This window comes from Chinchilla lanigera, unplaced genomic scaffold, assembly GCF_000276665.1.
Source record: "Chinchilla lanigera isolate Chin_1 unplaced genomic scaffold, ChiLan1.0 scaffold00041, whole genome shotgun sequence".
Taxonomy (NCBI): domain Eukaryota; kingdom Metazoa; phylum Chordata; class Mammalia; order Rodentia; family Chinchillidae; genus Chinchilla; species Chinchilla lanigera.
Window position 1 is genome coordinate 7,657,573 of NW_004955442.1, and position 11,367 is coordinate 7,668,939.

The following is an 11,367-nucleotide window of genomic DNA, read 5'->3' on the forward strand; positions in this document are numbered from 1 at the left end:
AAACAGAAATTTCATTTGGGCTTACAGATGCCTGAAGAATAACTAAAGGCAGAACGAAAGCTGCCTTTCCTTCTGTATTGTTTATTACCTTAAAATTTAAAACTCTTAGGGGCTGGGGATTTAGCTCAGCGGCAAAAGCGCCTGCCTGGCAAGGGCAAGGTCGTGAGTTCGGTTCCCAGTACCGGAGAAAAACCAAAAAAAAAAAAAAAAAAAAAAGTGAACAATCAATAAAGGAAAGTTGGTTTTCATGCCTCCAGCTTTCTCCTGTCTAATTGACCTCCCTCCCCAGCAGCTAGGAGCTTACTAAACCGCAACACTAATCCTGTCCCTCCTTGGCTCAAAACCCTCCATGCTTCCTCATGGCCTCAGCATGAAGAGCCAGCTCTTCACTGAGACCCTTTGCCAACTCCACAGCCTCATCTTCGGTCACATAAAATTGCCCCTACCCCATTCTACTGTACTGCAACACTGCAGTGCACCACAGTGTCTGAAAGGAAGCCTGGCTCTTTCAGCTTTCTTGCATTTGACCTCACTATTCTCTGACTGCTTACATTCTCCTTGCTTCTTTGTTTGGTGAACTCCTACATATCCTTCAATACCCAGCCCAGAAGTTACTTAGCAGAAGTCTTCTCTGTACTCTCCCAGGAAGAACTACTCATTGTGTTCTTTGTCTGATAGTACTTGGCAGGAGATGCCAAGCATGTCCTTGAGCTCTGAGGATCATTAGTACCAGAGGAAGTCAAGTAGAGGGGAATCCAGGGAGAGAATGAAAATGTCATAGTAAATAACGAAAAGGAGGCAAGGATTTGATTAAGACTCTATTTTAAAAGTAAAATTAAATCAAACTAAAATGTATGGACAGTATTCCATGCTTAGCTAACAAAGTTAGCTGCAATGCTGCAGTAATTCTTAGAACAAACAGAATATGGAGGGAGAATTTTATCAGGAAATTATACATAATTTACTCATAATTAGATATATAATGATACATAATTTTAAATTTACATATAAATGGCCTATAAGTAATTTTCTGATAAAATTTTGTTTGAAAGCACAGCCCTTCTTCGTCTTTTCCCGATGAACTGGTTCTATTTGAAGCAACCACCCAGCCTTCTATAGCTCAGCTTCCTCAGCTGCTCCTTGGTCTACATCTATCAGATAGTCAATAGCTGCCATCTTTGGGGTGTCTGAATCCTTCACAAGCATCGTTTATGTTGACTTCAGGAAATTCTGTCACTTGCCAAGGACAGCAGTCCCTTTTTGCAATGACAGTGGGAGCGCTCAGAGACAGACTGGTCTATACCACAAAACAGGGTGCTGGTAGGCTTGACAGTGTAGATGCTGGTGCTCAGCAGGGACAGGTCAGCCAGTCAGTAGTCTAATTCTGCCAGACCAATGTCAGTTTCCTGTTTCTAGGAATGCTCTGTCGTTGTGGGAGATAGGACAGGAGGGCTGGGCTCCGGGTACGCAGTACCACTCAGCACACTTCATAACATTGTCTGAGTCAATGATGGTTTCACAATAAAAAGTTGCAAATATGATAAAGATAATTCACAGCCAAGAGGAGCCAAGAAAACACAGAGACTGGATGCATGAGAACTTGTTTATACATTCAATTTACAAATAATCTTCATATAAGCATTCCACAATGATATGTGTGTGTGTATAACACTGAACTTTAAATATATATATATATATATACACATAGTTTTGAGACAGGGTCTTACTTGTAGTTCAGGCTCACCTTGAACTCACTTTGTGGCCCAGGCTGGCCTCGAATTCACAGAAATCCTCCTACCTCAGCCTCCTGAATGCTGGGATTACAGGTGTGCGCCACCACACCTGGCCACTTATAATTTTCTTATACTGATGACTCTTGCCTTCTTAGGAATCTCGTGAGGGAGTAAGGGGCAGGAGCCAGAATAGTTGAGTTACCACTCAATCTTATGATCATTTAACTACCATCCTTCCTTCCCCAGTGGACTGTGAGCTCCTCAGTGGTTGGGAATATGTCTTATTTATCTTTCCATCCCCAGAACTTAGATCTAAGTTCCTGGTAAAAATTTAACGAGTGAGTAAATGAATGAATGAAGACATCAGACCTCTGATTTGGGCCTGTTCTCGCTCAGCCTCAGAGATCAGCGCCCGCGGTGCTGCCTGTAAAGGTGGGTGCGGTTGGAACTTCTGCTGTAGCCATAGCTGCTATGGGTAATGAATGGGAACACTCAGGGGTGACTCTGCTCTCCTTAACAGGTGCAGGCAGTTGGTCTAAGCAGAGCTTGGGGAAATTTCAGAGGTGGAAGTTTCAGGAAAGCCCATGGAAGGTGACCTTCCCAGTGCTACTGAGCCGGATTCAATGAGAGGGCTTCAGAGATGGCTTTATTCCCATGGAAACTAACAACTCTACCTGCAGAGGGGGACTATAAATCCCTGTACCGTCCTTGCCTCTTGTCTCTTTCCTAAAACTGATAAAATATATCTCGTCGTCCATGCTTCAGCCCTCTGCCTAGAAGCAAGCCAGGAGCATTTGTTTGAACCTAAAGCCTTTACCCCTATCCACATCCCCAGCCCTTTTTCCTTTTCCTTTTTAAGACACAGTCTCACTAAGTCACTAAGTTGCCCAAGCTGAACCTAAACTTGTCCTTTTCCTGCCATACCCAGCTCCCTAGAAGCATTTAAAAACATATTCTGTATCCTGTTATGAAATTTGACTTTTTAATGTTTTATTTAATGTATTTTGGACCCCTTTCTATGTCAGTGTATACAAGACTCTTTCATTTTTTAATAGCTGTGCAGTATTTGGGTTTTTCTGTGTGTGTGTGGTACCGGGAATCAAACTCAGGACCTTGCACTTGCCAGGCAGGCGCTGTGCCACTGAACCATATCCCTGGTCCTAGCTCTGCCGTATTGCACAGAGTAAATATGTCTTCTTTCACTGAGCCAAGTCCGCTCTTCCAGCACGGATGATCATCTGGTTTGGTGCACCAGGGCTGTCATGGTCAATCTAACTTCCTAGATGTAGTTCCAGCACTCTGGGAGGCTGAGGCAAGAGTTTCGCAAGTTCAATTAGCAAGACACTGTCTCAAAATAAAAGATAAAAAAGGTTGAGGATGTAGCTCAGTGTGAAGGTTCTGAGTTCATTGCCCGCACTTCAGACAACAAAAGCATAAAACAACGACCACTGTCTCCTTGCACCTCTCTCCTCTCTCTCTTTTCCTCTTTCCTTCCTCCTCTTCACCTCCGCCTCTCCATTCACAGCAGCCTGGCTCTGTCCTCAGGCCTATTCTCTGGCTGCTTTCACTCCCTGGGTGATGCCATCCAATCGCCTGCCTTTGAGCTCATCCCTATGCCCTGACGCCCACACGTACATCATTACCTCTGATCTCTGTCATGAGCTCAATAATCTTTTTGAGACAGGGTCTCGCTATGTAGTTCAGGCTGGCCTTGAGCTCACTTTCCAGCCCAGGCTGGTCTCAAACTCAAAACGAGTGTGCCTCCCGAGTGTGCACCACTATGCACGGCTACGAACTCAATAATCCTGAACTACTGCTCAATCTAACTTCACCCCTGCCTCCTCCATGAAGGCCTCTCCATTAACTTGTCCGCTGCTTACTAGTGTCACACTCTCCACAACCCGTGACTGCATCACAGCTGGCTGGAAGCTCAGTGTCTCAGCAGTGTTTCCACAGATCAAATGGCACGTGTTGCAGAGCCCGGAAAGCTTCTTGCAAGCTGTGTGACCTTGGGTGTGGAAAGTGGCTTTTCTCAGCTGGACGCGGTGCTGCACACCTGTAATCCCAGCACTTGGGAGCCGAGGCAGGAAGATCTCCATGAATTCAAGGCCAGCCTGGGCTACATAGTGAGTTCAAGGCCAGCCCTATCTACATCGTGAGACGCCCCCCCACAAAAGAAGTTGACTTTTCTGACCCTCATCTTGAAATGAGAATACAAATAAATCCCTACTTCCCAGGACTGCTGTGGGGTGTAAGTGAGACATGGCCCGTGAAACACCTGAGCCCCACGCACAGCAAGCGTTCACTGGTGTCTATTATTATTATTTAAAGTCACCCAGCGAGGTAGATACTGTGACCTCCATTTCAGCAATGAGGAACCCAAGGCACACAAAGAGGGAGCGCCGTGCGCAGCTCACGGTAGAAAGCGGGAACTCCAGCCAAGCTGCCCGCTTCCCACGTCCCTCTGCTCCGCTTCCTCACGTCTCCCAGTGACGCTGCTCCTGACGCTCAGTGTTTCAGTCACTGGCACTCATCTCATGTGCTGGTTTTGACTCTCTCGGATTTCCGGCTTCACCCCCAAACAGTGACAGCACCCCATGCTTCCCAGGGCTCTGCGGCCTTTGGAAGCACACTCCTGTGGGTCATCCCAAATGCAAATCCCTCGAGTGGCTTGGCAACCTCACAGTGTGGGTGAGCCATTTCCCTTGTTCTGTGCACAGGAAATCCAACTCCCAGTGGCGAAGTCACTTGTTCTTCAAGGTCACAGGGAAAAAAAAGGCAAAATCATCATCAGAACCCAAATGTTAACCCACATTCACAACCCCAAACTCAATGCCTCCCCTTTTCCCTTCTCCTCTGCCACCAAGAGCCTCTGCATTCAGCAGGCACTCAATTAGTGCTTGCTGGAAGCTGCCACTTGCAAAGTGGGTGCTAGTGGCACCCGTGGTGGCCAGCTACAGACGCAAGGAGAAGCTGGGAAGCATGGGCTGGGCGGAGCTGCACCCTCAGCTGACTCAGCTGTGGTAATTCTGTCCACCCCCCACGCTGCCCTTGGGCATCATCTCGGAGGTAATTCTAAGTATCCAAAACGTTTTGGGAGAAGGTATTTCAAAAACAATGTGGTTCCCCCCATGAAACTTCCTCCCAAGATGGACAAACCACAGGGTTAAGTTCTCCTTTCCAAATAAATGCATTAATCTGCTTCTCCAAATTTGAGCTGTGTGGGGAACAAAGATTCATCCAAATTCCTGCTGAGCTCAACTCTGGACATCCAGGCACCAGTTTCACTATGGCCTTCTGGGGTCGAGGATGTGTGGTTGGGAGGGAAGATGTATCATTATTTAATGGAGAAGGGAACTGAGGTGCCATGGGCTGGATCATGTCCCCCTTCCCCAATTCATGTCAGTTTATACAAGACTCTTTATGTACAAAGAGTGATGAAGTCCTAATCCCTAGGATCTTAGAATGTGACTATGTGGGTACAGACTGTTTAAGGTTAAATAAAGTTGGTAGAGTGTTTCTGTTCCAAAAGGATGGGTGTCCTTATAAAAAGAAGTCAGAACACAGCTATGTACAGAGAAAAAATGTGAGGAGACACTGGGAGAAAGTGACAGTCTCTAAGGCAAGGACAGGGGTCTCAGATGAAGCCAGCCCTGCCAACCACTGGATCTTGGGCTCGTGGCTGCCAGACTGGTGGGAAAAGTTTTTTACAAGCCACCCACTCTGATGTGCTTCGTTAAAGTAGCCTGAGGAAACAGATGCAGAGGGTGCACCCTTCCCTTGGACACAGGCCCCACCAAACCCCACGGCCTAGCACAGGCCTGCTCTACCTGGTTGCATTGCTCACCTCTCCTGCTGGCATTTTAGTTTGTTCCCACCAACCGCTTACTTACGGAGAAACTAAGAACTGCTTTTGGTTTTTCATTCTTGACATCATCTGGCATACATTCCCACCCCATTCATTGGTGCAAGATATTTTAAGATCTACCATTCACCCTCTGTTCAGTATCCTCTAGTTCTAAGAAATTTTCTGGTTTTTTCTCTTTGATGCCTTCCTCATTTTTCTTTTTCTGGAACTCCCTTTAGTCAGATGCCTGGATATCCGCTCCCCAGGACCCCACCTATGTTAGGGACTTGCCCAGGTCTTCTGGCCTGCCTCTCTCTTGACTCCTTAGAAAGCAGAATGATGGGGAAACGGAGGCAGATAGAGAGCAGGGTTTGACTTGTGTCTGTGTCCTAACACCTGCCACCTGAGAATACAATTCTGTTTGGAAATAAGATCTTTGTAGATTTGGTTAAGGATCTTGAGATGAGGTCATGCTGGACTTAGGCTAGGAGACCAGCATCCCTCTAAAAGAGAGGGCAATTTGAGACAGAGACACTGGGAGGAGAGGAGGAGGCACCTGTGAATATGGAGGCAGATCAGCAATCGTGTCTACAAGCTGAGGATTCCAACAACCACCAAGAGCTGGGAGAGGCAAGGAAAGGCCTTCCTGGAGTGGAGTAAGTGTGGCCCTGCTGACATTTTGATTTTAGTCTTTTGGCCTCCAGGACTATGAAAGAATCCCTTTCTTTGATTACATACCACCCATTTCGTGGTAGTTTATTGTGGCAACTCTGAGAAATAGACCTATCACGGTTCAACATCCCGGGGCCATAAGTAATTTTCTCCTCAACACTGTAGCTCCTGCTTCCATGAGATGGAAATGGAGTTAAGAATTAAGAATATCCATCTCAACTGGATGTGGTGGCTCATACCTGTAATCCCAGTGCTTTGGGAGGCTGAGGCAGGAGGGTTACAAGTCTGAGCCAGCCTGGGCAACTTAATGACTTATTGAGACCCTATCTCAAAAGTTAAAAATAATTATAAAAGAAGGCTAGGAATGTCATTCAGTATAAAGACCCTGGGTTCATTCCCCAGCACCACACACAGAGACAGACACACACACAGACGTGTGTGTGCCTGTGTCTCTGTGTGTGTATGTGTGTGTGAGTCTCACAAAGGCACTTCACTTTTGCACACCACATCGTCCTTAGAGGGCCTCGGGGGCTTATGCTGGGGCCCAACCTCAGACTTTCTGGGTCAGTAAGTCTTCATGGGACCTGAAAATCTGCATTGTAAACAAATTTCTGGCCCTGGGAACACACTTGAGAACTGCTGTATAGGATCTGAGAATTGCACCAATTAGAGAAAGGTAAACCCTTAGGAGATCAAATTAGCTAAGAAAGAAGGGAGGGAGAGAACAGGCAGGAAAACCAAAGGCTGTGTGTTAGGAAGGCACTTAGTAGAAAATTTAGAACAGTCGTTTTCAGTTAAGGGTGACCTGGCCCCAGGAGACATGGGCAATATCTGGAGACATTTTTAGTTAATACAACTGGGAACAAGGGTGCTACTGGCCCAAACTGGTAGAGGCGGAGGACGCTGCTTAAGACCATGTGGTACACACGGAGGGCTATTTGGCCCTGGATGTCAGCTGTGCCAGGTGGGGAAAGACTTAGATCAAGGATAGGCAGGTCTGGCTGCAGAATGGAGTCACCTGGAAAGCCTGGCAAAGGTGTGGTGCTGTCCTGTACCTCAACTCACCGCATCAGGCCCGCTGGAGCCAGGTCTCTGGGGAATTTCAGTGAGCAGCCAGGGCCCAGAGTTGAGAGCATTGGTAGGAGGTCACCTGGGGACTTTGTTAAAATGCAGATTCTAATTCAACAGGCTTAGGGTGGGGACTGAGGCTCTGCAGCTCTACCAAGCTCCCTGGCTGAGTCAGGTGAGGGCATGGTCACTGCCGAAGTTGGGCTGCGGGTCCATCGAGAGATGTGAGGAGGCTGGTGTCACCCTCACTTCTGATTGCTGAGCGGGGCTCCTGCAGTGACTGGAGCACTTGACCAGGCTGGAACCCATGGAGCACGCCCCCCTGATGGACAGACAGAAGCCAAGTCCATGGGCGCCTCCTGTCCCAGGTGTGGGGGCTTCTCACTAGAGGCCGGGCAGACTCAGCCTACATCGTGTCCCCAGCCCCGGCTGCATATTGAACCCACCTGACACTAAGTGGGATTAACTGCAGGATACTAGATAAATCTGAATCTGAATTTCAGATACACAAGTAAATTTTCAGTGTAAGTGTGTCCCATGCAGAAATGCAGCTGTATTTTTATTTGCTAAATCTGCCAGCCCTGCCCCCAAAGAATTAAGCACCATCTGGGCAGTGATGGCAAAACTTTTAGAGCCTTCAGTGATCACAAATAGCTGGCTGTGGCACACATGCCATAGGTTTGTCACCACTGAATTCTAGGGCATTGTCAGCGGTACCTATATATTTATACTTTTTAAGAAGGTCTCCACGGGGGCTGTGTGCCAAAGCCATGTGGGTGTCAGCATAGTGCAGCTATGGTGCAGCTCCAGGTGCAGGAGGCAGTGGACTCTGCTGAAGAGTGTGGCAGGAGAGAACATCCAGAAGATGCAGGGCCTCGTGCCTGGTGCAGTGCCAGCTGCTGCGAGGACAGCCAGGCATCTATATAGCAGGTGCACCAGTGCATTGAGCGGTGCCATGCACCTCTAGCTCAAGCCCAGATGTTGGTGACCAAGAGTTGGAAAATCCTAGGACCTCGTGGCCCGGAGCACCATGCATTGCAATGACAAAGCCAAAGATATGATGGATGCAGAGAGTAAGGAGCTTCAGATGAAACAGCAGCTGGACAGTTGTGGTCAAGTGTGTGGATGACCACATGAACCTCGTTCCAACCATGACCAAAAAGATGAAGGAGTCTCTCTTGTCTATTGGGAAATAAAGGTCTTTGTCAGTGGCCAGCAGGGCTGAGGGCAGAAATCTCTTTAAAAAGAAGAATGGGAAGCTTAGTCTACTGAGCAAAATTTATGAATGAAGAAACTAAGGATGACAGCAAGTTTAAGACATATTTCACCTGCCTGTACACTCTGGTTTCTCTATGTTTGGTTGCTAGAAAGTAAAATGAGGGAAAATGGTGCAAAAGTTTGGGTCAAAGATAGCATAAGAGAAGGTTTTAGAGCCTGAATTTCGTGTGACAAGACCTTTATCCTGACTGCAGAGATCTCCCTCATACCAACCAAGAGCCCTCCAAGGTACCAGATTCTTTTTAATACACAGATACTAGGAGGCCGATAGATTCCTCCAAGCTGCCAATGACCTGGTGGAGTTGCAAGAGAGATTTCTCTGTAGCTGACCTCCTGTTTACCAGAAGTATCACCACATCATTTTCTGCAAACTTTAAAAAAAAAATTTCAGGAGATTACTAATTTAGAAAAGAAGCCAGGCGTGGTGCTACATTCCTGTAATCCTAGCGTTTGGGAGGCTAAGGCAGAATTGCTGTGAGTTCTAGGCCAGCCCAAACGCCATAGCAAGACTGTCTCAAAAAGAGAAAAAAAAAAAGTGTGTGTGTGTGTGTGGGGGGGGGTAGTCCATAGCTCCATTTTGCTTGGTTTTATATGCATGGCATGGAGCAGATTTAATATGTGGAGCTGAGAGGGAGGGTAGACAAGAACTCTGAAAGGCTCTTTGTGTATATCCTTTTGTAGCCATCAAGATGTGGAAGTGCATTTTTTGAAATTCTTACACTGCCTCTTTCAACCTGGAGACCACTGCAAAAAACAAGAGCCTGTGTCACACACTCTGTGGAAAGCAGAACTTCCTTCCCTGGCTGACAGGCACTCAGATTCTTTGTGGCAATGAACAGGACAATCCTGCAGTGACACTTTTCCCCTGAAGAGTAAAGGGTTTTGACTCTCTAGCTAGCATTCAGGAATGAGCAGTGAAATAGGGACTGTTGCTAATTAAGGGAGTTGCAAAGTACTAAAGAAATTGGTTTTTATAGCACAGAATGGAATAAAAGCCTAAGCCCAGCATTGCTTACTTGGCTCCTGAATTAACTAAAGTGGCTTATTATTGACTTACTCCCCCAGCAACAGGAAGGTCCAAAAGTAAGCCACTTGAGCTGTGACTCCTCTACCAAATACCAGTTTTGCAACGGGCAGTGTTCCTGCCGCCCCAGCATGGCGTCTTGTCTTTTGGATGAGGATCGTGTTGTCTTTTTACTAAGTTACTATTTGAAGTGATAATAGACCCTGTCTTCTTGCTGTATCAAGGTTGTGATATATTTTCTTAATGGTTTTGTCTTAAAATAAATAGTTTCATTGTCTCCCATCCCCCCAAAAATAAAATAAAATAAAATAAAATAAAAACGCCTCCAAGTGACTTTGGTGTGGAGTGGAGTTAGAGCTCCTGGCCCAAATGGATTGAGGAATTTTTGTTTTGTGGTACTAGGGACTGAACCCAGGGCCTCTTGCATGCTAGGTGAGTGCTCACTTCTGAGTTACATCCCCAGCCCTGATGTAGAGTATTTTTGTTTTTGTTTTGTTTTGTTTTCTTTTCTTTTTTTCCCCAGATTAGGGATCGAACTCAAGGCCTTCATACTGAACTACATTTGCAGCCTTTTTTTCTTTTGAGACAAGGTACTAAGTTGCTAAGTTGCCCAGGCTGAGCTTGAAGTTGTGATCCTCCTGCCTCAGCCTCTCCTAGTGCTGAGAATACAGGTAGGTGACATCATGGCTAGCTCCTGGAGTGATTTTTAAAAGAGAACAAGCTCATGCTAAAAAAATTTCTCACTGATTTCCCACGTGAAGAACAATCCCCATAAAACCTACAAATTTGCCCCTCTGAGAGGTAACACATAGGCGATCAGGATGAGGAAGGGACAAGGTAGGCATGCGTTAAGAGAAAATTTGTTACTCCCCAGACACAATCAGGGCCATGCCACTGTCTTTGTCTCTGCAGGATGAGGACGCAGGAACAGTGGGAAGCTTCGCCGGGACAGAGGAGGCCTCAGGGTGGCACACACTGCAGGAGTGGTCCACATAGGCCCCTGGAAGTCAGGATCCCACGAGCATTCATTGGGGTGAGGCCAGCTGCCATGCACACAGCTATCTCAGTGGCTCTGGTGACAGCTGTTAACCTCTCATTGAAAGTCATCTCAAGTAGTCTGCAAGCCCAATTCAGGGGCCCAGACTAGCAGCATCTTGTAGCCCCACCACAGGGACCCTTGGGTTCCTCACTTCTGATTTTAAGGTGAACAATGGAGAGGCCACGTGGGGCTGAGAGCCTGGCCTGTAGCAAGGCCCAGGTGGCCAGACCAGTGCAGCTGTTGGCCTCTAAGCACTCTGTCCACACCTCTGCCCCACTAGAGAGACCAGACTCCATCGTGGCTTCTGGAAGCTTCAGCACATGTCCGTAGGAGGACCCCGGCCCCTGCCTGAGGAGGCCAATGCTGCCGTTTGTTTCAGCCAAAATCTGGTGATAGGAAAATAGGCCCCAAGCTCTGAATTACAGCAGGGACTTTAGGAAGCTTGCAGTTCTGAGTCCTTCGTCAGACTCTGAGTTTAACTCTGCCCTCCAGCCCTGTCACCTCCCCACCCGGGACCTGATAACATCTATATGGTACCCAGGGGAAGGAAGACCCAGACAGATCAAATGGCTGATGGCTGTCTCCTGTCACAAATGGTGGGAAGGGATATTTGCATCTCTAGATGGTGCCAAATTAACAAATCCATGTCACCTGGACATAGGCACTAAGGGGTCACATGAACCCTTAGCATATGATACTGGTCTTT

At 47.1% G+C, this 11,367-nt stretch overlaps 1 pseudogene; it reads left to right on the forward strand.

Moving 5' to 3' along the window:
* The first annotated feature begins 8,115 nt into the window (after window positions 1–8,115).
* Window positions 8,116–8,516, forward strand: LOC106149284 (annotated as a pseudogene).
* The last annotated feature ends 2,851 nt before the right edge of the window (window positions 8,517–11,367 follow it).